This window comes from Ochotona princeps, chromosome 1, assembly GCF_030435755.1.
Source record: "Ochotona princeps isolate mOchPri1 chromosome 1, mOchPri1.hap1, whole genome shotgun sequence".
Taxonomy (NCBI): Eukaryota; Metazoa; Chordata; class Mammalia; order Lagomorpha; family Ochotonidae; genus Ochotona; species Ochotona princeps.
Window position 1 is genome coordinate 68,750,240 of NC_080832.1, and position 27,702 is coordinate 68,777,941.

A 27,702-nucleotide genomic window follows, 5' to 3' on the forward strand; every position below is an offset into this window, starting at 1 on the left:
GGCTAAGGTCCTTGCCTTGATCCCATATGGCCGCTGGTTCTAATCCCGGCAGCTCCACTTCCTCTCTATCTCTCCTCCTCTCAGTATATTTGACTTTGTAATAAAAATTAAAAAATAAATCTTTATAAAAAAAAAAAAAACTTTCTCCCACTTCCTGTTAGAACAATTCCCGGTACTAGGGAGACACCAGGTGTCCTATATAGCTAGGTTGTTGGTGGTGCTGATCTTGCAGGAACCTGTTGGCCATTAGGTCTGAGGACCACATAGACCTATTTTGAGTGATACGATGCCAAAGTTGATATTATTTTCCCTGTGGGACCAGTGCAATGCACTAAGCTCAGTGAGTTCTTCCCCTACTCAGCACATGCGCAGCTCACTGCTGTCCCTGCAGTCTTAAGTTCTTTGCCAGACCGTACAAAATGGTGCCTGATATGCCACTAATACAGTTCTTGATCTGCTGGTCATCAAGCTTGAGGGCTATGTGGACCTATCTTGGGTGGAACCCATAGGATGCCATGTTGTTACAGTTTATTAAGTCAAAAATGAGTTCACTCCCAGCTTAGATTATCTGCAGTCCTGTCCCATAGCCTCCCTACAAAAATGGTGCCCAATTTGGCTCTAGGGGGTGGACAGGGCTGTGAAATCCACCCTGTTCCTGTACCGTCTGTCTGGGACCGGCTGCTCTGTCTCTGTTCCCTGGTCAAATCAAACAGACCAGCAGGATGGGTACTTCTTTATGTGGGTTCACCTCTTAAGCTCCTGGTGTACGTCCCTTCCCAACTTGTTGCTGTTGGAGTTCTGGCTGCCAGTGCAGTTCAGATCACCACTCGTTCAATGCCTTGGGGTATCTGTCACTGCAATACTACATCATTGTGCCTGCTGCTTTCCTGTGTCTGTCAGTCTCAAGGTACCCTTCTGCTATTGATCTGTCTCTCCTATTTCCTGGAATGTGCCCTCTCTGCTTCATACTGGCTAATGTTTCTCCGTCTGCTTAAATGTGCCCTTATCCTATTTTACCACCTTGAATCTCTATATACATGTATTTTTAAACTAACTTGTTACAAAGCTCACCACAAAATAATACTTGGAGAAGTTATCTAAAATGCCATTTGTGACACTTGTATGCAATTTAGGATACAATCTATTAAAGTTTTCCTGATGAAGAGTTATTTACAATTTCTCCTAAAAGTGTTATGTTTTCATTTTAGAGGTATACATATGCATTTTCATACAGTTTTTGGAAGCATTCAGTGGGGATTTAGGAAGCATCATAACAATGTTTCTCCGAGTGTTGTCCTAGGGCCACAAGCTTCAGCATCATGGAAAACTTAGCAATGCAAATTCTCAGGCCGCAAGCTAGGTTTACTAAAAGGGAAATTCTGGAAATGGAAATGAACAGTGTGCTTTCACTAGCCCCTCGGGGGAGTTCTGATGTTCCATGAAGATTGAGAACCCTTAGTGGAAGTCCTAAAGACTTGGGTTTGAAGTCACCTAATCTTTCTAATCCTTGGTTTTCTTATATGTAAAATCATACATTAAATCCATAAAATTATCTTCCTCAAAGAGTTGATTTCAAAAAAGGAAAAAACAAGCTGGTATGTATAAAACACTTTCTATGGTGCCTTATAGCATTCGGCTTAAAAGAAAAAACAAACTGATTTATCAGGTCACTGTTTAAAGAAGAAAGGCTGCATTGTTATAAGAGAAAAGCAAATTTTGTATTTTTTCCCTACAATATCATTCTTGATTGTGCACAAGAATCCTCTGTTACACTGTGATTCCTTTCCAGGTATGTCCCTAAATTGTGCTCAATATGTGAAATTGGCCTTTGCCAGACAAGACTCTTGGCTGAGTGGGTTAGTAGTGCGGTAAGAGCAGCTATTGCAACTTGCTGTGACTGATGCTGCTGTGACCAGTGAGTAGGGCCAGAGAGGATCAGGGGTCAGCGGGATGCTGAGCATTCCCACTTGTGAGCTCTAACCTCCTCATCACACCTGTCCAAAGGTAGGCCCACTGGCCTTTATTGTATACATGCAGAATCTGATAATTAGAGTCATTATGCGACTGGCCAAAGGTCACCAAGCCAGCATCTAGGTCCCTTTCTGTTTGGCTCTTCCCCACAGGCACCCTAGCCCTCAATCACCAGGGTGCTATTGCGCACACCACACCATTACAATCACTTTGTGGCAGTGATCCTGTTGAAAGTATTACAAAATTGCTTAGTTTTGTTATGAGCTTTTCAATTCCTTCAAGAACACTGAGTGGTGTTTCTAATATGCCAAGGTATGCAGAGAACACAGAAAAATGACAAGCATCACACTAGGTCTAATGATCTCATTTTGCTCAGTTATTCTGTCCTGCGCTTTCCCTTCAGAAAGAACACTACAAAGCTCCAGCCTCCTTTGATGCTATCTCCCACTACGGTGAGTTTCTCTAGCTCCAGTTAAACACCCTATTTGTATTCCACCTGGAATGCTTACAGTGACCCATCAGCTCATTTCCAGACTTTCCCTTTGGAATTCACCCTGTGGCTTCTACTTCCTGCCCCTCCAGTTTGAGTTTTTAATTGGCCTTTATCTTCTCCCTCACCACCTCTGGCCCTGCTGGTACCTGGGCCTTAGGGAAGAGCTCACAATTGAAATAGAGCAGGGAGTGCTTCATTTCCACTAGGTAGAATAATCCAGGGAATGCAGGGCCTGCTTGCCAGGAATCAATTGAACCCATATGGTTAGCACTTTTGTAGCTTTTCCATTTCCCCCCTCCACTGCCACCCTGCCTGCTTTTCCAATATCACCTTATCAGTTCTCTTCTGCTCTGACCCATAACGTGAAACTAGGTGTACTTCATTTATTAGCTGCTCTTTAAGAATTCTGTGAAGACTTGGGAAACAGAAAAAAAGGCACAAAATGAAGCTTTAGGTCATTTTGGGAGAGGGGTGCCAAACTCCTGGTGCTTGAGAGGTTTCATTATATACTTCAAAATAAAATTAACTTCATTGCTGGGTTTTATTCACTCCTTTTGAAATACATACCCACACTGGCAGCATCCCATGGCTTACTCGCGGTAAACGCCTGTTCAACACTGATTGATCCTCTTATCTTTCCCCGAGAATTGTTGGCCTTTGAAGAGCATATCCTGTGTCATTAAGATTTTCACTTTTGGTTCTTGAATTAGACAGCAAATAACACTCTTCCAGTTTTATGGGACAGTTGGGCCCTTGTCATTAGCAAGCACTTCAGGTTTCCGAACTGACATTTTGTTCAAGAGGGTATCAGAAGAGCTAATTATGCTGCATCTCTTTACTGTAGAGCTTTTGGGCTTGGTAGAGTGGTTCCAATCGTTAGAATTTTACCAGTTGGATTGGGTTGTTCTCAAGCTAAAATAATATGCACAATACAGTGAAATACTTAGAACAGCCAAGGTCTCCAGGGTGCTTCTGTGTCCTGAGCAAAAACTCTTGAGGATATCTGCATAAACAATAAGCACAGATACAAAAAGACAAGATAAGGTGGACCTCAGGTAGAAATAGAAGAAGGAAAATTATGTTCTCAGAAGAAAGATTTTCTGTAATACAACTGTTTGCTTTTTATTTGATATTATTTTATTTTTTGTTGCATTTTTATTTTGAATTTTTGAATTTTATGGTACAAGTTTTTAGAGACTGGGATTCCTTCCCCCTAAAATTCCACCCCCAAATGGTTTTCCCCAAGTTGCTACAACAGTATAGTCCTTCATAAGGAGTCGTAATTCCATCACTCTGTTATTTAAGTGTGCCCCGACATAGCTGGTACAGACGATATCAGACAGTCCAGCATCCCATTGTCTACACAGTTCCAACAGGTTCATTGGGACAATACACATAATATCTGAAAAAACAGGGCCACTTTGCCTTAGAAATTTATTGGTCTCAATTTTGAATTCCAACTTACTGTCACTGGGGATTTTGAAAATACCTGTGATTCCTGACCCAGAAGACACACAGTTTTTTAAACTGTGATTAAAACATACATGTTGAAAAATATTTCTGATATTTCTAGAGAGTTAATCACAAAATCTCACTTTCTTTGCCAAATCATTAATGGAAGACTCAAATGTTTGGCAGCTGGGCACCAGCTAAATTTATGATGTGCCCAGTTGATGAATTTCCGACCATGTCTAAAACAGCAGTTTTTAGCCTCACCTCTTAATCCTAATTTCATGTCAGTATTCAAAAGATTATAATGGCCTGGATTTTGTTCATAATCTTCTAACACATAAATCCGTACTTTTCCATCTATACTGGAGATAAAGAACCAAGCGCTCCCTCTGTCCACAGTTCAGGTTAATCAAGGTTCCAATAATCTTCAAGCACCTCCCTGAACAAAACCACTTAGATTTTTTGAATCTGTATCTATCATGGCCCAGAGATGGTACAAACCAGGGGAGTTGGATGCTTTCCTGATTGTTCAGGCTATGTGTTATCTTCATCTTCTGTTCTCATAATTCTCTCATTAATTGAGGAACAATCTGAGTGGCACCATTCCTTAGAAAGAAAATTTTCTGAAATACTACCTACAAGAAATAAAGTCATAAACATTTTCAATGTGAAATTTGTAGACTAAAATAAACACACAAAGTTCCCTCAAGTTACAATCTTTCTTTTCCAAGAACATCCATTTCAAATGGAATTTTTTTCCCACCAGTGATTGTTACTTTCTGATTTCAGTAAATGTTACCTTCTCCCATCAGGGAAAAGTGAAAACCATGACTTTCAGATGTGAATTTATTATTGATTCACTCTTCATTTTGTCCTTAAATTGGCAGATATATTATGGTGCTCTTTCTGTAAAGTAATAATATACGTGACTTAAGAAAGTAGAAAAAGTAATCTGTGATTAAATTCACATTCCACAGCCTTCCCACCAGCTGCTGGCTAAAATAGGTGTCTTTTTTTTTCAGTTGTGGAGAAATGAGTCCAGGGACATAAAACAGGCCATGGTGGGCACTCCTAGATACTCAAAGGTGTATAGGAATTTAATGACAAGTCATTTGGCAATAACATAAAATCTATGAGCAAACTTTTCTCCAAACTGCTTCAAAATATACCCAAAATGGGCCATTTTTCCTATATGTACATGTGATCATTTTCTTTGCCACTTTTAAAAATAAGACCTACTAAGAATTTTTAAGAATTACTCAGAAAACTCATTACCAGACTGGGGCTCATTCAGCAGCCACCAGGTTCAGGCTTCCATTTCTGTTGGTTCCTCTTCACTGACCAAGCAGAGAAAGATAACATTCACCTATCAGCTAAAGCAGCACATTTTCCCTTGAATTTTTTACTTATTTAATTAGGACTCCTGTGCAACATCCTATCTCCTGTTAATAGCATTTTTTCATGTTTTTGACAGAAAAAAAATTTTAAAAAGACACAATGACTCCTACTCATTGGCATATTAAATGTTTGTTCCCATTGACGATTCTTCCACAAGCCAAGTAGTATTATTTTAAAGGAGAATTTTATTTCTTCAGTATTTATTCACTTGGCCTTACACAATAGGATTGTGTTACCTTTGAGGAATGATTCTGGGATAATAGATTTTTTTAAGAGCTCCAGGAAAAAGATAGCACTGTTGTCCTTTTCTCTTGTTATCTCAAGATTTACATGGTATATTTTACTTGGACACTTTTTCCCATAAGATTCCTGTTTCTGTTGTTCATTCATTATTAACCAATTCTCCATTGTGCACATTACAAAGCTTTTTCCAGATTTTCATAGCTAGCATTTAAATAGTCTGATAGCAAAACAGAAACAACAGTGCTGTTTTAACCATTGAAATTCATACCTAATGAGATTGTTTCTACTCATCATTTTATTTCATAAAATATTCAAAATATTTTATGGGCTAAGTACATACATGCCATATGGTCTGTCAAAAATTAGTTTGACTTTTTTTTTTACAATAGATGGAATTTACTGGCTGTGACAGTTTCTTTATAAAATAAAATAAACAATAGAAAAGATCCCATTTACTAAGAGATCTACATAGTGAAGAAACTCGTAATAAAGTCACCATATAAAATCTGGATTTTGGATTTTAAGTCCCAGCCCACACATTGACTGGCTGTATGTTTTGAAAGTAAAAGCAGTAATTACAACACATGATTGTGTTATTCTCAGAGCCAGAAATAATGTGTTTTCAGTACCCATTTAATAGTAAATAACTAATATGCTTAGGTTAGTGTTGTTCTTGCACTAGAAAAAAGTCTTAGCCTGAGCATCTGCCTAAGTTCCCAAGATTTTGATTGCTTTGCCTGGGCACCCGTATGGCACCTGCCACATCACCAGCCACTTTTGGCTGGTAGGAGGGAGTGCAGCCTAGCCTTCCAACTCAGGAAATCACAGTGCTGGCTGCTTAAAAGTAGCTGGTGCCATATTAGATTGGGCCAAGGCACCACCAGCGCCAGGCTAAGCCCACTGGCCACCCGGCGATGAGTGCTAGGGACTTGGGGGTGAGGAACTGCTGCCTAGGAATATCCAAGGATAAGACCGTACATGTATGTAAGGAATGACTCCTGAGAGACACTCAATGACAGGGCCACTGTACTGGCAGGTAAGTGAGGGGACTGAGATCTGCTAGTTTGGAGGGGAGAGGCTGGAAAATCTGCATGGGTCAGACAGAAGCACCAGCTCACATGGAAGTCCTGACATCACTGACCACCACATGCCAGTCGACACAAAAGCTAAGTGGGGGCCTGTCTGGCAGAGCTGGATCCCAGTACCTGACTGTTGGAAAAGGGCACAGGTTTATTTGGCAGGGCCATGACACTAACCAGCACACAAAAGAAACATTTGGGGGGTAGATTCTGTTGGGGATATGTGGCCCCAATCCTGTGGAAATACAAATTCCACTAGTTAGCTTAAGAGCTGGGGAGGCGATGGGCTAAGCGAAGTGTGGCTATATAATTTGCCAACACATATGCATACGGGGCCAAGAATAGGCTGGGTATGTCCAGGCTGCAGTACCCACATATAAATCTTAAACAGGGTGTGGGGTAGGCTGGACCACAACATTCACCAGCTCATACAAAGGCCAAGCTGAAGGGGCAGGCTATGCAGGGCAAGGGCTTAGCACCTGCTAGCATGTATGAGATGTGCCTCTGGGAGTGGGCCAAGTGCAGAAACTTGGGATACTCCCCTATTGGGTTATAACTCCTGCTGGTGAACACATAATCCCGGCCTGGGGGTTGGGAAGGCTGGTAAAGGTAGTTCCATCCGTTGGCAAGTGTGCAGGTTGGTTTTGGAAAGGGGTGTTCCCAGAAGAGCCAAGCAAACCTTAGCTCACTGGCAAGTGTAAAAACCAGGCTGGAGCACAGGCCATGTAGGACTATGCTAGCGCACCTACCGGTTTGCATGAGCCAGATATGGGAGCTGGCTGAGCAGGGCCAGGTTCCAGTGCTAGCGAAAGTTGTGTCTGCGGACCAGCCAGGTCAGGCCAGGCTACAGTTGAACTAGGCTTCAAAACCCATTGATATGTGGGAAAGTTGAATGGGATGTGGGACAGACTGGACGAATCTGCTGTACATACTGGTAAGCACAAGAACCAGGGCAGGGGCAGGCCTGGTGGGGGTTATTGCAGGTTGCCTCAACTAGGTGCAACATCCACTGGTTTGTAAAAGGGGCAAGTGTGTGATGGGCAGGAACAGGCTGGGCTACAAGACCCATTGGTTTGTGTAGAAGATAGGGCTGGAGAAAAACTCACCCAGGAATGGCAACCACCAGGATGTGCATAAGCTGCCTGAGGCTACAGACTGAGCCAGAACCTGTATTGGAAAGCACACACAAGAATCAGGTCTGGCATCACCTTATTCGAAGTTTCTTTGGGAATCCTCCCAACTGAATTGCCAGACTCAGAACTCCAACCATGAAGAAAATTGCAGTTTCCATGGGCTGACCGTGGAGTGCATGAGTCAGAGCTGGGCCTTCTCAGTTGCTTAGACAGAGCAGTGGACAAGCATATCCAGTTGCACACGGAGAATATGGCAGTACATTGGAGTCTACAGAGGACACCTGGTATCATAAGAGAGGATGGAGGACAGAATAAATTGATCAACTACCCCAGCCAAGAGTTGGCAGTGGATAACTGGGCAAATGGAGACTGTAAGTTGGACAATGTCAACCAGTGGATTCTGGAGAGATTTCATCATGCTTGGAGTGGTGAGATTGGCTGCTCTTCAGGACTGCTGAACTATCGAAACCTCATGAGCAGGACCCTTGGTGCATGCCCCACATCAGGGACCCTGGGGATGGCATTGGATGGCTATTCCCCATTGCAGAGTATGGAGACATGCAGGAGGCTGGGTTTGGCTTCTCACCTTATCTCCCACCTCCCCCAGATATTGGATGGAAAAAAAGAATGTAGAAACAATGGTCTCACTCACCTTCCTGTAGCCCTTCACCCTTTGCACCCTAATCAACTAGGTACAAATCATCAAAAATAAACATAATTATCTTTATAAATAAGAGAACAAAAATAAGTCATTCTGCAGCATGATGCTTGATTTTTGAGACCATGTCGATCTTTTAGGATACCTAAACCAAGGGTCTAAATCAATGGAGTTCCACAGGTTGGCATTGCCAGGCATGAAAAATTCACACAACAGCAAAATAACAATTAGTCAATTCTTTTAAATCTCTCAGGAGGTTTGAATTAAAGACATCCAGGGAATGTTATATGTGGAGCAAAGATGTTATGCAACAGTTTGTGGAGAGAAGATGACATGTGGAGGCTCTCAAAGATCCAACACAGGATGAGTAGTTAAGAATGGGATAAATGCAGATATTTTCAGTTAAAGAAAAAGAAGAAAAAGCCCACTCCTGAGAATGAAGAACAGAGAGTAGACTAGGCCAGTCTCAGGTGCTGTCACCTGATGTTGCTACTGCTTCTGTAGATCCTAGCAGATCTAGAAGTTCAAGTGTGAACCACTGGTTGCTTGTGTGCCTTGTGTTTTTCATTAATTTGTCCTTTGTAATAGATTCCCTCTTTCAACAGGGTTTGACCCTGTTACTAATGACCATTCTGAGCATTGCCAACATAACAATCTCACATGCATTGCTTTTAAACTTTTTTGCACTAAAACAAACTTATCAATTAACTTAAGTTACCACAACATTTTATAGTACCCTTATAGAATGTATACTAATATATACTAAGAAGTTCAAGTGTGCACTTAGGGCAGGAGACTTTCATAGTATAAAAATAGTATTTTAGTAAATCTAATAAAAATATATATTAAAGCAAAGAAAGAAAGAAAAGACAGTGGAGAACAGAAGGTTGGAGATGCCAAGGAAAGGCGCTGGCCTCTGGTGGAGTATCTCACTTTTTTGCCAGCCTTTTATTCTCTCCGCCTTTGCTCCCATTTCTTTACTTCTACCTCTCAATCAACCCTAGGTTTAAAAGATCCTTAAATTTCTTCACTCATTAACCATGACAATATTTTTGTTCAACTCCTTCAAGTGATCTCCTTCCTAACTGTAAACTTTCCTGCTCCTGAACCCCTTCCCAAGATATTGAGATCTGCATGGATTCCCCCTACCAGCTTGTGCCTCTTTTCCTCCTTACTCAGCCAAAGTGTGAGTACAAGTTAAAGTTCAGCTGACAGCTGCTTTTCCCAGAGATTGGAAAGAAATTAGCATCCTTTTGTCTTCCCACCAGCTTCCCTTTCTCTCACCTTGCTCTGCTCATACTCCCTCCTGTCTGCCGCGCTCTGCCTCTGGCCACTACACTCCCAAGTCTGACTCATTCCAACCAGATTTCTAGTATCTTCTGCGTTGTTCTGTTCTATTGCTGTATTTCACACAGAGCTTCTTTCATTATTGTTCTCAGTCCTCATCACAACCCTGAATGTTACATATGAGGGTTCAAAATTTGTGGATGATGAAATGAAAGGGCAAATTTTGATGCAAAAGAATTGAAGTCTGTGCATAGTTTTCCTGTAATACACATTTTCATATGCTTTTGTGATGATCTGTCATACATTTGTTAAAATTTTTAAAAATCTTTTACTTCCCACAAGACTCAAATCTTTGGCATTTTAAACTTAAAAATCAAGAATTTTTAAAAAGCTTTTTTAAAGAGTTATTTTAATTTGAAAGGCAGAATTACACAGAGAAGGAGAGACAAAGAGTGAGAGCAAGAGCAAGAGAAAGATCTTCCATCCAAGGGTTCATTGTCCAATAGCTGCAATGGCTGGAACTGTAGCAGTGCAATGGCAGTAGCCAGGGGCTTCTTTCAGGTCTACATATGGGTGCAGGGGCCAAAGGTTTTGGGCCATTCTCCGCTGCTTTCTCAGGCCATAAGCATGCAGTTGGATCAGAACTGGAACAAGCCAGGACAGAGAACCAAGCGCCCATGCAAGGATGCCCATGATGCAGGCAGAGTCCTACTACTACAGAGTCAGTACCCAAAATCAAGATCTTTTAGAAACCAGAAAAGCAGGACATATTAGCAGGAAAGTAATCTCTGATTTCAGGAAAAATGAAATGAGACAGTAAATTAAGGAGTTTGGAAGGAAAGGCAGTCCAGTTTACAACAAAAAACAGACCAGTGAAAACAGTCTCCAAAATGAAGTAAGATTAGGCTTTGTATTTTTGATGCTGTGTTAATGCCTTTTAATGTAATTTGAGATTAGCTATGATAATATCTTTAATAAAAGTATTTTCATTATAATAAGCAGAACCAGTCCAAGAGATTGAAGCTGCTATGATAATTCACTACCTAAAATGATAAATAAGGGGTTGTGTTTGTTCTCAGGTTTAGCCTGCAAGTGAGGACAGACGCTTACCATATATTTGAGTTCCTGAGTCCATGTGCTGCCTCTGTCTCTGCTGCAGACACCAGGTTCCTGCTAATGTACACCAGGAGAAGCAGGAGTGATGGCTCAAGCATAAATGGGGTTTCTATCTTGCATAAGGGAGACTTGTACAGAATTCCTAACACTTGGTCTTGGCTGGACTGTGGGCAATGAAGCAGCAGAAAGGATCTCTCTCCCGCTTCCTCCTCTTGTCCCGGTCACTATTTCTCTTTTTCCCCATCTCCCACTCACTCTGTTACTCACTTAATGAGTGTTTTAAAATGAAGAGAAAAGCAAAAAGCCCTGAGTTTCTCAGGACACAGCTTCGAGAGTAGATCTTCACATAACGAGGGCAGTAGAGTGTTGTCAGTCCTGGTCACCTCTTCCCTTTGAGAACTCTGCCTCTGAATTGCTTTCCAAACCCTAGCACCAGTTTTCCCTGTTGTCTCTTACATGTTCCTATAGTCACTTCTTCCATCTTCTTATTTCTAACAAAATTATACTGATCTGAATTATTTTATTCCAATGGTCCCTAAAACTGACTGAAGGATCCTCAAGAAGTTCATGCAAATGTATTGTGAAAAAACTAGGCAAAATGTACTATTCAAAAAACCATTCTACACCAAAACAAATGTAGCCTTCAATTCTATTTTCCATGAAGTTTTTGAAACACTTTTATATATAAAGATGAGCTAGTTTTCCTAATGACAGAATTATCCATTTGGTTTATATAGAAAAGATAGCAAGCAGCCATATGCAAGAAAGCACTGGTCAAAATTTTTAATTCTTTTCACAGAAATAACTATGTCATATGTTCATCACAGTTTGTACTCCCATACCTATAATGTCATTCAGGCTTTTACCATTTCTAAACTAAACAACTGTCGATGGACCTGCCCGGTGGTGGGTGTGGGTTAGTGAGTCCCCAGGGCTGGGAGTTCTGACAGAGCGCAGGACACTTGACCCGGTCCCTTGGGTCCTCCTACAAGAGCTGATCCTCCTCAGTGGAAAAGACGGAGCAGTGAACAGCAGACACTGAAGCACATGGAGGATATGGCAGCTCATTGGGGCCTGAAGAGAACATCCGGTAACAGCAGAGGAAGGACAATCGAACAAATTGGACAACTATGCCAGGCAAACAATGACAGCAAAATTCTGGTTGAATGGAGACTGTGAGGTCAAGTATGTCAGCTAATAGGCATTGAAAGTTTCCCTCATCCTGGGATCAATGAGATCAAAAGCACTTCAGAACTCTCGACACCACATGGGTAGAACCCTTGGAGTGTACACCACATTAGAACCTTGGGTTGATACTGGGTGATCGTTCCCAGAGTACTGGGGCAGTTTAGAGGTTGAGCGTAGTTCATCCCCTTATCTCCTTTCTTCCCCCCAGAAAGAGGAGGAGGAAATAGAAAATTTGGAAACAATGATCACACCCAACCCTCAGTTCTTCCCACTCTGATCAGCTATGTAAACATCATCAAAAATAAAATTAAAACAAAACAAAAAACTTTCAATTATAACATAGCCTCCTAACTTTCCCTCACTGATACTTACATACTTCAATCCAAGTCTCACAGTGCTAGATCATCTTTCTAAACCACAAGTAGAAAATACAAATGCCTGTCCATGAGCACAGGGTTTCAGACACAAAATGTTACTGTTAGAAACTTCCAAAGCTATGGAATAAGAATTTTTATAATTTAGAATCAGAAAAACAGATGTAAAGTCAAACACATTTGTATGTACCAAGTTAACTATGGCATGCAAGAAAACTTCAACAAAGCTCCCTGATGCTGGTCTCTTTATACCTACTGTAAGACGCCTGGCTTTCCTTCCCTCCCCCCTAGTCACAGTATCCATAGTTTGTGGTTCTGCTCTCTTATAAGTAATGCTCACATACGATACAATGAATTCTTAGGAAGTTCAACTCAAAAATCTCTTTGCCTTTGGAGTCAATTCAACAGCTAGACAATAGAAATAAAACATTAATTTTAATTTTGCAACCTAAATTTGTTAGAAATAGAAGTAGTCATACTTTTAACATCTATCAATGATTGAAGCATAATGTAAGTCACAAACTTACCATGTCATCCCTAGAAACACTCAGTGAGACTTCATCTGACCAAAAAAAAAAAATGAAACAAGCACACAAATTAAGACAGAAACAGATTCTTGCTTAGATGATCCTACGTAGCTAGATCTTACTGTGCCTGAAACCCACCTGTTACCTAAAAATTTCAGGAAGATTAGGCAATGCATTGTCATTTAGCCATTTGACCTCAGTTTCTAGCACCACAACTAGAAGAACTTTGATGAATATAGCAATCTATTTTCTGTAAAATTTCAAGTTGAGAAAGGAAATCTAAGGGATGAATTAGTGGTCATACTCCTATGGAAGACATTCCAATTGATGTTGGATATTCACTTTAGTATTTCTTCATAGAAATTGTTAGAGCTTCCAGGCAAGTCTTGATTTAATCAATACAGCCTTCCCAGTCCCTTAACAGGTACAACTTCTCTATAGAGAAGACAGAACCTGCTTCACTAGCCATGTGAGTGGACTGTCAACCTAAAGTTAACTTTACCAAGAATGGTCACTTATTCTACAATGGGCCAATCCAATCACTGTAATCACTGTCCTGAAGAACTAGCATTATCTACTCTCTGGTAATGCTTAAATTAAAAGGGCATAGCATGGTGCAGGTGTTTTTTTTATAACATGCTCATAAGGAAATCAAACATACAAGGGTAAAAATATAGAGGTAACAAAGAAAGAAGTTAACTTGCAGTATGTGCCAATGGTACAAAAGAATAGTAGCTCTCTAGATCTGAATTTATCCAAATTCTAAATCCTGATTAGTCCTCCTGAGATTTGACAGTACTGCTTGACTTTGAATTAATTCAATAGCGCCTCCCTTGCAGATTGAACTAGGTTGATTGGATTTGCACCACTTGCAACAACATAATCACTCTCTGAAAAACAGCTTATGTAATGTGTGAGAAATATTTTGAGATCCTTTAAAGAAAAAACTAAATGAATTTGAGGTCTGAACAGAGGTGTTCTCAACTTTCAGATTCAATGTGTGTTCTTCATGATGCCTACTTTAAAAGAAAGTCCACAAAGGTAAATCCTCTTAACCAGATACAGCCATCCATTCCAAGTTCTTAGATTTAGCTGCTGGCCTGTTAACAAAAACTGTTAAATGAATCAGCATAGGCAGAGAACATAGAAAAATGCTGTCAGATGGACTCATCGATACTTGCCACCTGAACTATCCCTCTAAAACTACAAGTAAGTCATGCCTCTCCTGCTTCATATTTTCTTCCAGAGTTCTACTTCCCTCATTAGAGCATGAAAATGTGTAGATACGTTGTGTACAGCTCACCAGCCCTATGCTCTTCTCAGTTTTTCGCATGCACCCCATGTCTTCCTCGGTCTTTTGACACAGTACCCTTAGCCTAGAATAAAAATTAACTCATTTTCCTTGGGTCCAGCGGCATTGCCTAAAGCTATTTTTGCAAACATAAAATTCATATGAAATATTCGTGCTTGGTTGCATACATTTGTACATTCTACTTAATAATAAATGCATATTTATTTTAAAATACATTTCCACAGAACTGACAATGCATGATGAGTTTTAAGATTGTCTAATTCGTTTCTCATTTCTAATGTTTTGTTACATTGCCTAGCATAGATTAGGTTTTGTTTTGTTTTTTTTTTTTTAGTATTTGCCAGATGAATAAACAAAAAATCCTTTGGATGAACACAAAGTCGTATCTACTCCGTAGTCTTACATACATTCTGGCAAGCAACTCTGTTAGGACAGCTTGAAAAATAGGGTCTGCTGCCTCTTAATCACTTGTCGTCTCCTGACTGATTCCAACACACTCCACAAGGTGCAATTCACTGTTGTCTATTTGGAAGCCTTCCTTAGTCATCCAACTGAGGAGTACTTCTCCGTGTGTTCTATAAGTGCCTCTAATATAAAATTTAATAAGTTGTAGTATAATTATTTGTCTGCTTCGCTGAAATTCCTTGTGGTTGTGACTCATGATTCCATGATTTGTTCCTCTCTGTAGCAGCAGTATATGACTTACGAGAAGTTTCAATGAATATAATGTTGAAAAGGTAAAGGAATGACTAAATGATTTAGATTCCACAGACATAAGACACGCAACTGCCAGTGTTACAGATTGTTGCTGATCACTGCTAAATGCAGCAGAGTGAGGACAAGCCTAGGTATGCTGCTGGCTGAAATACCTTCTGTTACCTTGCCTTTAGAAAAAGTGGACAGGCTATTTTAAATGCAGACACATGAATGTTTTGATAGTGTTCACACCAAGAGCTAATGTATGTTTCTATTTCTTCTACATTTATGGGATTTACAAGTAGAATTATGCATTAATAGAATAAAATCATACCCTTCTTTCCTAATCTTCTTTCAGTTGCATAGCCTGTTGCTACTCAAAAAGGCCCAGTCTCCACCGCCAGAGCCTATACATTCATGAGCTGTCATGGAGAGGTTTCAAACTTTATTAGCACAAGCAAGTAATTTAAACATGATGGAAAATTAAACACTGATGGATTAGTCTGACACCCCAAATATTTATCTTTTGCTTTAGAAACACCAAAGGGAGAAAATCAGTAGTTTATGCAGTGTGGGTCAAGAGTACACAGAATAAACATCCAACCTCCAGTGCAGTTTTACCCTACTCAACAGCAGGAAGCCCTTCCAGCAATGCTGTGTCCTTTATAATCTATAACACTTTGGGGAGTTGGAAAATGTTTTGTTGCCAAAGCTTCCAGGAGGACAGGGGCGGGGGGCGGGGGGGGGGACAGCATGCCAGCTCCTCTTGAGGCAAGCACAAAAGTGCTATTCTCTCATCCAGCAAAACAATAAGATTAGCTCTTTTATCACTAATTTTTCACTCTCCTTGCCTACTTTGTAAACATGGCATGGATGACTTTGCTCCTTATCAGCTGCAAACTGCATCTGCCTTTGTTGAAGCACCGTCAATCAGCAGGTTTCCGGTGCATACACTCAATGATATACCCAACGGAGAAAAGACAGACGTTCAATTTCCCCACAATATCAGGGGAAAAAAAGAAAAGAAAAACAAAAATAACTCTTCTGTACAGTATAACCTAGAGTTCATTTACTCTGCTAGGCAGAATAAGATTAAAAACCAATGAAGGTCAAAGCTATTAACATTGGGATCAGAGGCCATTTTGCCTGTTAGGTCGTAGTTAGAGTCAGGCTTTGTAATTGCCCGGTTTGTTTCCAACATGTCATGTAAACACTAACATTAGTTACAGCCTGGGTGGTCACAACTTACACACAGGCAGCTTTATCTTTGATTAGCAGCAACAACACGTAATTCTTTACACACCAATTTGAATGGTCAACGAACCTCTTCATTTTTGCTACTACCACTTGGTTGTAACGTTTCCAAATGGTCCATGATTTGATTTCCTTTTAGAACCTTCTTTCTGTTCATTTTTAAAAGCATGTGATTGACAGCTAACTTGTAAGCCACACAACATTTAGGGCCAGCACATTAGACTTAATAATGTCCCTAATCATCAGGAAAAACTAGGAAAATCTGAGTGTGACTCCAAAAGATAAGCTCATGGATTAAATTACTGCCCACGCCCCTTGAAACAAGTTCTTTCTCCAGCTCTGGCAACAGCATCTTGCTTTGCTTTTATGTTTCCCAAGAACTGTAGCTAAACTTCAAGAATATTTTCTGGACAAAATTTTTCACTGCTTACATTGCTCATTTCCATTCTCAGCAAAATAGGAATAGGAAAGTTGCACATGACATTGAATGTTTGCCCAAAGCGCTCAAAAATAGCTGACAAATTGTACATTTGTATCAATGTAAGAGCATATCTCAATTTTCTTTTAACCAACACAATTACTTAAATCCCTTCATCTCAAATTGTCCAGAATCCCTGCCTACAACCAGGAAACAACAAAGGTCTTCCACTGTTAGAAATGTTGAAAAAATTTTTGTGCTTTACAGACCTACTGGTGTAGTTTGCTTTGTTTGTTTGCTTGTATAAGAACTTCCACTATAATTGTGTGATAATTTCTGTCTCCTTGGCTAAATTCTGAGCTTCCTAAGGCAAGAACAGATTGTCCATCTTCATATTATTGCCATCCAGTCTTGAGCCTGAATCTCTGGAATATTAGTGACTCTTAGAAACAGCACTATTCCTTTACTCCCAAAGGCATGGGAGTTATTTAAATTAAATAGCATGGCTGCATGTACTAGCTGTATTTTATGCTGTTCTTAATAAAACCTTTTATTTATACAAAGTCACTTAGGAATTACAGAAATTCTAAAGTCTGCTTACCCCTTAGGTTATTTTTTAATGAAATGTTATTTGTTGCATCATTTTTACTACCTTGCTTTAGCTACAGTGTTTAACTGCAGTGAGACAAATCTCCAATGAAGCTAGCTTTAGAAACAAGGATTTCCAGAAATGAGTACTTGCTGAGGACAAATAAAAAGAAAGAGCTTTCAATTAAAATGCCACATCCCATATAGGAGCACCAGGGATCTAGGTACACCTTTACATCCAGTCCAGCTTCCTGCTAATGTGTCTGGAAGGCTACAGATAGATAACAGGCCCAGTGCTTGGATAACTGCCACCCACACGGAAGACCCAGATGGGGTTTCTGGCTGCTAGCTTTGGCGCCCAGACTGTTTAGGGCATTTAGAGAGTGAATCAGCAGTTCGTTCTCTCTCTCTCTCTCTCTCTCTCTCTCTCTCTCTCTCTCTCTCTCTCTCTCTCCCCCCTTTCCCTCTGTCTCTCTCTCCACACTCAGAGTGTGTGTTTCTTCCATCTACCTGCCCCCAGCCACTTCAAGTTTCATATAAATAAATCTTTCCAAAAATACATCTACCACTCCATCTGTCTTCACTTTCATTCTTCAATTAACCTGTCTACTTTCTCCTCTACTTCCACTGTCACCCCAACACTGAGGTTTCAGCTTTCAAGTCTACATAATACAAGAGATCCAAAGCTGATGGCAATATGAATTGCTTTTTCTATGTCCCAACAAAACGTCTGGAGTTCAAAAATCTGGCTGGTCAGGCCCAGTGCATTAGCCTAAAAGCTGAAGTCCTCACCTTGAATGTGCAGGGATCCCATGTGACCGCCGGTTCTAATGCCAGCATCCTCGCTTCCCATCCAGCTCCCTGCTTGTGGCCTAGGAGAGCAGTCCAGGATGGCCCAAAGCCTTGGGATCCTGCATCCACATGGGAGACCTGGAAGAAGCTCCTGGCTCCTGGCTTCAGATTGACTCAGCTTCAGCTGTTGTGGCCACTTGGGGAATGAATCATGGGACGGAAGATCTTCCTCTCTATCTCTCCTCCTCTCTATATGTCTGACTTTCCAATAAAAATAAAATAAAATAAATCTTAAAAAATCTGGTTGGCCCATTTTTAAAAAAAAATATTTCTGCTTAATAGTCTTTTAGGGTAAAGTCACAGGACATTTACACCTTTCTGTTAGGATGACTCTGAATGGGATATTTTCTTTAAATCAGGAGTAGATTATAGGAAAACGGAAAAGAAGGAAAGGAGATGAAGAAAAGGTAGAAGAGAAAAAGAAAGAAAAATAGAAGGAAAAAATAATAGGAGAAGAAGGAAGGAGATAGATGAATCTATTACATGCATTTCTGAACATTTCTTCCAAACACAGTAAAGTTTAAATGTATTCTTTATTATTAGCAATTGAACTGATATATAATGGATCTTAACTATTCAAGGTGCTAAAATACACTACCAGGTGTACAAAATCAGTTGCAGACTCAGTACAAGAGAAATACGTATTCTAATAGGAAAGCATAACTAAGACACATTTTAATATTATAGAAAACATTGTTAGAAACAGATGTTTGCTGGTTACAGCTTCAATTTGAGAATGCTGATGTACCCACACCAGAGTGGTTGGGTTTCACTTGAGGCTCTATCTCATGGTTATAATTTCCTGTTAACGCAGACCCTGGGAAATAACAGGTGACAACTCAAGTTTTTGGGTCCAAGCCACTAATATGAGAGACCTAGATGGCACTCCTAATTCTTTTTAAAAATTTTTATGTATGGGCTCAATGCAATGGCTCAGTACCTAAGTCCTCACCTTGCAAGCACCAGGATCCCAAACTGGGTACCAGTTTGCATTCCTGCTGCTCTGTTTCCCATTCAGCTCCCTGCTTGTGGCCTGGGAAAGCAGCAGAGGATGCTCCAAAGCCTTGGAGCCCATACCTACATGGGAGAGCTTAAGACTGGTTCAACTCTGGCATTGTGGTCATTTGAGGAATGAACCAGCAGATGGAAGATCTTTCTGTCTTTCCCCCCTCTGTAAATATGCCCTTTTAAAAAAAAATGGAAGTTCAATAGAAAAAAAGTAATAAAAATATACTTACTTATTTTAGGCATTTTAAAGAAAGAAACACATCAAGACAGACTGAACTCCGTCTACTGGTTCACAGCCCAAATGCCTGAGACAGCCAGTGCTGAGCCATGTCAAAGTCAGTAGCCTGGAGCATGGATGATAAGGATCCCAATTATGTGCCATCGCTCATTGCTTCTAGTGTGCACATTAGAAACAAGCTAGAATTCGGAGCAGAGCCAAGATCTGAACCCAGGTCCTGCGCTATGGACACAGGCATCCCAAGTAGCATCTCAATTGCTAAGTTAAATGCCCACCCAGCTTTGGGTTGATTTCGATCAATCTAGTCAATTATTTGTGTCTTTCACTAGTATTTCCAAGGACTAATTTCGATCATGTTGTTTCACTTTATTGAACATTGATTTCCATTCCATTTTCCCTTTTATTTTTCATAATCTGTTATCTGTAGATTTGAGAATTTTTCTGACTTCTAACATTCACAACTTAGCTCATTAACTTTTCACCATTTTTATTAACTAGCATAAGCGCATAAAGCAGTAAATATCATTTTAAACCTTATCATAACTGTAAGCAACTTGTGTAAAATAAATGTTTTCATTACCATCCAGTTCAAAGTGCTGCTAACTTTCATTTTCAATTCTTTAGATCACAAGTTTATAAAAGATTAATTTGCTCATTTTTGTAAGTATAGAATTTTTGTAAATATAGAATTGTTTTGTGATACCTATTATTGAGTTCCAACTCAATTGCATTTTAATCAGAGTCTATATTTGATATCAAGTCTTTGAATGCATGAAATTTGCCTTATTATGTAGTGAGTAGCTAATTCATATTAAAGATTCTATTTGCCTGAGGAAAATAAAAACATTATAATTACAGCTTCCTTGCATTCTTCCTGTTAATTGAATTCTTTAAATATTTTATATACTTACTACATTTTTCAACTTATTGGTTATAGACGGTTGTTTCCAAAACCCTCTGTATAAAAATGGATTTGTCAAATTTTGCTTTAAATGTTTGAAGGCTCCTATTAGTTGCATGTAAATTTAAGTCTTCCATATGCTCCTATTTCCTTGATGGATAGAACTGTAGGTCATTGTATAGTGATCCTGCTTATGCCTGTATGTGGTTTGGGTTTTTATATTTACTTTTGGCTAATGGTATGCGTTAGATCTTTTTTAACTTAATCTCTTCTATAACACACTTTAGGAATGTCTATCATAAATATAGATGATTTTAATTTTTTAGGTGTTCTATCTCATCATCTTTCTGATTAATGAGCTAAACCCAATATATTTATACATTTGAATTTCTTTCTGTTATCATGGATTGTAATTATATTTGTCGTGCTTCTACTGTTCTTTTTACTTTTCTTTCTTGTTAATTTGAAATTTAAAAAAACAAAAAAATTAAATTTGAACATACCATTTCTATCATTTTATTGGTTGTGTTTCATATTTTACCATGGAATTTAGAATAAGGAGTCCACAGAAGACCAAAAACATACTTAGTTTACTTGTGGTCTCACAAGATATATTGCTAGACAGACAAAGCTAGGATCAGTCTTTTCTCTCAGAATTTAGCATATTACATCGTTTGCTTTTAACTCAATATTTGCTACAGAGGAGTCCACTTTACTTCCTTCCAAATGTTGTTCTGTAAAATGCCTCTCTTCTCTCTACCTGCTATGAATATTATCTCTTGACCTTTATTATTGCACACTCGCACCGTGGTGAAAAAGGATTTCATCTTATTTCTCTTGCTTTTTTTATGGATTTACATCCCTTTTTAGACATTGTCTCTTTAAATATTTACATGCTTGCATCCTCTATTTTATTCTGTAGGAATTTCAAGTATACATACATGACACCATCCATCCTCCTTTTTGAATTTTTAAATGTTTTTTATTTTTATTGATGCATAAAATTATCACATATTGATGGGGAACTGTGGTTGTCCCAACTATTTTCCATCAATGTTCAAATTATGGTAAACGTAACTTTTCTCATTTACATCTTTATGATGAGAATATTTAGAACTTCCCTTCTAGCTTTAAAAATATACATACTTTATATTGTTGTTGTTTAAAGCTATTGTACCTTGAAAATAGAATTCCAGAAGTTCTTATTCCTGTCTAACCATAACTTAACATTCAATAATAAAATATTTTCCTTCTCTTCTCTCATACTTTTCCTTACTCCCTTCTCTCCCCAGTCCTTAGTAATCACCATTCTGCCATTAGCATCCATGGAAATAACTTTTTAAGCTACACATTAGTGATACTGTGTGGTTCTTGACTCTCTGTGTTTGGCTGATTTTGCTTAGCAGAGTGATGTTCGGTACCATCCAGATTGCCGCAAATGATAGGGAGCCATCCTTTTTTATGGCTGAATGGTACTCCATATCACACATGTACTACATTCTCTTTGCCCATTGATTGTAAATCAACACTTGAGTTTTTACAATTCTGATTGTGACACATAGTGCTGCAGTAACCACAGAGTGCAGCTTCTCAACAGGCTTGTTTCATTTCCTTTGGATGTTTACCCAGCAATGGGTTTGCTGGATATTAAAATAATTTTACTGCTAGTTTGATGAAATTTCATATATCGATTTGTGTATTTTTGGTTTTTCTTAAATTTTTCTCCTTTTCATAGATATTATGATATTCTTGTGAGCTCAGCAATACATTTGAAATTATATTTGTTATGAGTTATTCAGTAGCTATTTCATCTTAGGATGAGACTTATTTCTGCCCAACTACCAAAAACAAATATGTGAGCTATTACTCCCACAAAAATTTCATGAATCACCTAATATTTTCAATTTTTGCTGACTATCCTTGTGACATTCCAAAGTGTATTTTCTTTCTTTTGAAGATTTAGTTAATAAGATACATGCTATCCATTATAACATTTAGGTCATCTGTATTCATACATTTTTTAAAGATTCATTTTATCAAAAATAGCAGATTGACAGAGACAAAGAGACACAGAAAAATCTTCCATCTGCTGGTTTGCTCCCCAAATGACTACAATGGCCAGAGCTGAGCTGATCCAAAGCTGGGACAAAGGAGCTTCTTCTGGATCTCTAATGCGGGCGCAGGGTCCCAGGGTTTTGGGCCATCTTCTACCGCTTTCCCAGGCCATATGCAGGGAGCTGGATGGGAAGTGAAGCAGCTGGGATATGAACTGGCATGGCACCCATATTGGATGTCCGTGATTACAGGCAGAGGATTAGCTAACTGAGCCACTGCGCCAACCTTGTATCCATACATTTATCAATCATGAAATTAGAACATGCAATATAGTCTATGACTACATTACTGTATATTACTTTTTCTTTTGGATTTCTTTTTTTTTTCATAAACACTGGGGCTATATTGTTTACTATGTAGATCTTCACTATTGAGTCATTCTGCACAAAATATTTGTGTCTGTGTATTGCTTCGAGTTTGGGGCTCTAAATTTGAAGTGATATATAGGTTATCTATCTTGCTTTTTGGTAGTTATTTACAATGCCCTTGCCGATCCTTAATATCCAATATTTCTCACTTACAAAGTCTTCTCTATACACAGATAAAGCTGGATTTTAGCCAACAACTTTTTTTTTTAAAGATTCCTTTATTTTATTACAGCCAGATATACACAGAAGAGGAGAGACAGAGAGGAAGATCTTCCATCCGATGATTCACTCCCCAAGTGAGCTGCAACGGGCCGATGCGCGCCAATCCGAAGCCAGGAGCCAGGAACCTCTTCCGGGTCTCCCACGCAGGTGCAGGGTCCCAAAGCATTGGGCCGTCCTCAACTGCTTTCCCAGGCCACAAGCAGGGAGCTGGATGGGAAGCGGAGCCGTCGGGACTAGAACCGGCGCCCATATGGGATCCCGGGGCTTTCAAGGCGAGGACTTTAGCCAGTAGGCCACGCCGCCGGGCCCATAACTTTGAAGTTTGTTGGCTTGTATGTAATTCAGATTTCAAAAAGTAAGTGGTAACTTGAAAGGCATTTTCCAATTTAACAGCTGGGCAAACAAAAACAGATGTTTCGTGAATGTACTGAAAGTTAGAAAACTAATTAGAGGGAGAACAATACTAAAACTCATTTATTTCCGGAACCAAGTATATTCCTTCTCCTGTGTTAAATACTAAAAAAGAAAAAAAGAAAAAAAAATCACTTGGGCTTTTGTCTTCTTTTTTTCCTCTTTACCAGAGAAGGACATGTTTAAAAGTTGTTGGCTAGGGCCCGGCGGCGTGGCCTAGCGGCTAAAGTCCTCACCTTGAAAGCCCCGGGATCCCATATGGGCGCCGGTTCTAATCCCGGCAGCTCCACTTCCCAACCAGCTCCCTGCTTGTGGCCTGGGAAAGCAGTCGAGGACGGCCCAATGCTTTGAGACCCTGCACCCGCGTGGGAGACCTGGAGGAGGTTCCAGGTTCCCGGCTTCGGATCCGCGCGCACTGGCCGTTGCGGCTCACTTGGGGAGTGAATCATTGGACGGAAGATCTTCCTCTCTGTCTCTCCTCCTCTGTGTATATCTGGCTGTAATAAAATAAAGGAATCTTAAAAAAAAAAAACACTTCAAAGTTACACATATAAAATATCACCATTTTTAAAAAATTGCTTACTCATTTTTATATATTCGAAAGGCAGAGTGACAGAGAGAAGACAGCAACACATAGAGCGATAAAGAATTTCCACCTACTGATATACTGCCCTAAATGTAGGCAATAGCCAGGGCAAGGACAAGCCACAGCCAGGAACCAGAAGCTTGACCCAAGTTTCCCAAGTAGATATCAGAATCCCAGGTGTTTGCACTAACAGCGGCTGCTTTCCCAGGTGCATTGGGCTGGGCAGTAGTCCTCACCAGTGTGCATTACATTTGAGGATGGGCTGAGCACAGCAGGGCTACAGCACCCACTGGCAAATGCCAAGGTAAGGCAGGCAATGCCAGAATGTGAGACTCTGGGAATGTGGATGGGCAGGAGGCGAACTGGGTACAGGGGCTGTCGAGGGCTTCCATACTGAACCACCACTCCCACTGGTGAGTGTGAGGACAGGGATGGGGGCACCAGGACAGGAAGGGCTACAACACCTGTTGACCTCATATGAGCAGGAACAGGGGAGAGCCAGGCTTGGTGGACTATTCCTATTGGTACATACATAAGTCAGAGTGAGTGTGTGTTGGCTGGGCTTTGCTGCAGCATCAGTTGGCAGATGCTGGTATGGGGCAGGGGGCGCAAATTCTGTCAAGCTAAACTGCAGAACCACCTGGAGAGCGCAAGATCTGGGAGTGGGAGTGGGGCTGGAGAAAAAAAATCACCCAGGAATGGCAACCACCAGGATGTGCATAAGCTGCCTGAGGCTACAGACTGAGCCAGAACCTGTATTGGAAAGCACACACAAGAATCAGGTCTGGCATCACCTTATTCGAAGTTTCTTTGGGAATCCTCCCAACTGAATTGCCAGACTCAGAACTCCAACCATGAAGAAAATTGCAGTTTCCATGGGCTGACTGTGGAGTGCATGAGTCAGAGCTGGGCCTTCTCAGTAGCTTAGACGGAGCAATGGACAAGCATATCCAGTTGCACATGGAGAATATGGCAGTACATTGGAGTCTGCAGAGGACAACCTGGTATCATAACAGAGGATGGAGGACAGAACAAATTGAACAACTACTCCATCCAAGAGTTGGCAGTGAATAACTGGGCAAATGGAGATTATAGGGTGGACTATGTCAACCAGTGGATTCTGGAGAGATTTCATCATGCTTGGAGTGGCAGTAATTCAGAACCGCTGAACTATCGAAACCTCATGAGCAGGACCCTTGGTGCATGCCCCACATCAGGGACCCTGGGGTGGCATAGGTGGCTATCCTCCATCCCAGAATGCAGAGGTGTTTGATAGACTGGTTATGGCTTCTCTCCTTGTCTCCCACCTCCCCCCAGACACAGACGGGAAAAAAGGAGAATGTGGAAATGGTGATCTCACTCACCTTCCTGTACTCCTTGACTTTAAACACCCTAATCAACTATTTAAAAATCATCAAAAATAAAAATATTTTTTAAAAAAGTGATAGTAATGGAGCCCGGCAGTGTGACCTAGCGGCTAAAGTCCTCATCTTGAACACGCCGGGATCCCAAATGGGCGCCAGTTCTAATCCCGGCAGCCCCACTTCCCATCCAGCTCCCTGCTTGTGGCCTGGGAAAGCAGTCGAGGATGGCCCATAGTCTTGGGACCCTGCACCCGCGTGGGAGACCCGGAAGAGGTTCCAGGTTCCGGGCTTTGGATCGGCACAGTATCAGCCGTTGCGCTCACTTGGGAAATGAATCATCGGATGGAAGATCTTCCTCTCTGTCTCTCCTCCTCTCTGTATATCTGACTTTGTAATGAAAATAAATAAATCTTTAAAAAAAAAGTGATAGTAATGGATCCAAAGCCAAGTAGCCAAGATTCAAATCAGCACTCTGATTATGGGATGCATGCATCCCGAGTAACAGGTTATCTAGCTATACCACAAGGCCCACCCCATCATTAAATAATTAATTTTAGCTTTGCTTGTTAACTTGATTATGAAGGCTCAAATTTAATCTCTTACAGATGCATATTCACCAACGAGATGCTTTGGGAACTTCCTATTTCAAAGCATCATAAGTCATCAAAGAAAAGCTTAGACCACTACCCTGTACCACCAGAAAGCATAACTCCATTGAACACAACAAGTTCAATCAGGCAAAACAACAACAACAACAAAACCAACATTATGCAATACTTAGTTAATACTGTGTTACCAATTGATTGGAATAAGTATACTCTGAGGCGATTTTTTATTCTTATCTCTCTTGTGGAAGTATTTTATTTGTGTTGTCTGAAAGTCTTCCACCAAAAATGCTGATTTGTCTTCTGATTCCTGTAATTTTTCACATGTCATATATCTTTTACAGTGTTCCATGATTCATGGTCTTCATCTCAAACCCTCATTATTCTTTTCCTCAAAAACATACTGAGTTTGCCTTTTGTTTCTGCCTACAGAATAGTATATGGCCGTGTATGACCTCTGTCATACACCTAAGTCATTTACCCTGGAATCTGTCTGAACCTTTATTTTAGTCCCATGATCTGCAGTCACTGATTCACTCAATAAGCAAAATGGAGCTCATGAAATTTATTGACCAAGATGTAAATTAAAAATAATGACCCAAGGGGAGAATATACTGGTTTATTTTTTATCCCTTTCTCAAGATACCTACGGCCGAGAATTCCAGGATAGATATTAAAAATGTAAATTACAGCGTGGTCACTCAGAGTTATCACATCTAGCCCAGAAACATTGGAAATATGACTGCCTCTTAGAAAACTTCTAAGCTTATTTTGAATCATAATTTTATGCAGAGACACTGTCTAGTTTTAATTTACTGCCTGACAAAAAAAGCTAAAGTAGGAACTCAAAAAGAGTGTGTGGTGTCTCTAGTTAACTCTTTCTCCCGTAAGAATATAAGAATTTTCTTCTTTATAACTGGAAATATTTTAAACACATTTTCTGTGGACATTTAAACATAAATTCAGGTTAATCATAGGGAATCTTGTGTGATTATACAGTATTTGAGTCAGAAACACCAGCCCAGAGAGAACTCTTGGATGTCATAGAGTCCTACCTTCTAGACTGCACATTTGAGTAAAATACAAAGCAATAAAGAACTATTTGAAGTTTCATTTATAAAAATACTTTAAAAATATAATAAATTCACAACAAATGTATTGTATATATACAAGGACTTAGACATTTAGCTCTCTATTAGAAGTTTCACAGCAATTTGATTTTTTTCCTTGTATTCAAGGAAGCCAAAGTCAACAAAAATTGTGAGAGTTAAAAGAGACTCCAACATGTAAGACATCTCATCACAATGTTAAACCTCCAAACTACCATGGACTTGGGTCTCAGATACTGTCACTACTTCAGGAAGGTTATGTCTTACACATTTTCTCTCAATCTGATAAGGGTCCATGGTTTAAAAGAAAACATTCCAAAATAAAGCAGGTTAAATAAATAAAAGCAATACCCCTTACAGCTGGGAGAACTTTCACAATTAAGATACCTGAGTCTCTTAACATGGACACTCAGCATCATTAACAAGCACCATTCTCCCAGATGACAGGAAAATGTGTAAGCTCGGGGACTCTTGCCACTCTGGCTCCCATGTTTGTGTTACAGGTTGTGGTTGTTTGACAAATTACAGGAGTTACATTCAGCAATCTGCATCTCTTCTATGATAGGAGAAACAAACAATGGTGGCTATTCATGGTAATGTAAGAACAGACTGCTTTTATCCATTTTTGCTGTCAACTTACTAAGTGTTTTGCTGCACACTGCAGATAGATGTCCATGACGTAACTACTCCTGCCTTAAATCGCTGCCTCAGACTAGCTCTGAAAGAAGTTTTACAA

The 27,702-nt window shown here is 40.0% G+C and overlaps 1 long non-coding RNA gene across 1 annotated transcript; it reads right to left on the reverse strand.

Annotated features, from left to right (window-relative positions):
- Window positions 1-4,419: 4,419 nt before the first annotated feature.
- On the reverse strand, window positions 4,420-27,509 carry LOC131481679 (uncharacterized). The gene is made up of 3 exons (XR_009246500.1): window positions 27,318-27,509; window positions 4,716-4,822; window positions 4,420-4,551 (listed from the first exon to the last, which is right to left on the reverse strand). It is a non-coding gene; the product is annotated as an uncharacterized LOC131481679 (long non-coding RNA).
- Window positions 27,510-27,702: the final 193 nt, after the last annotated feature.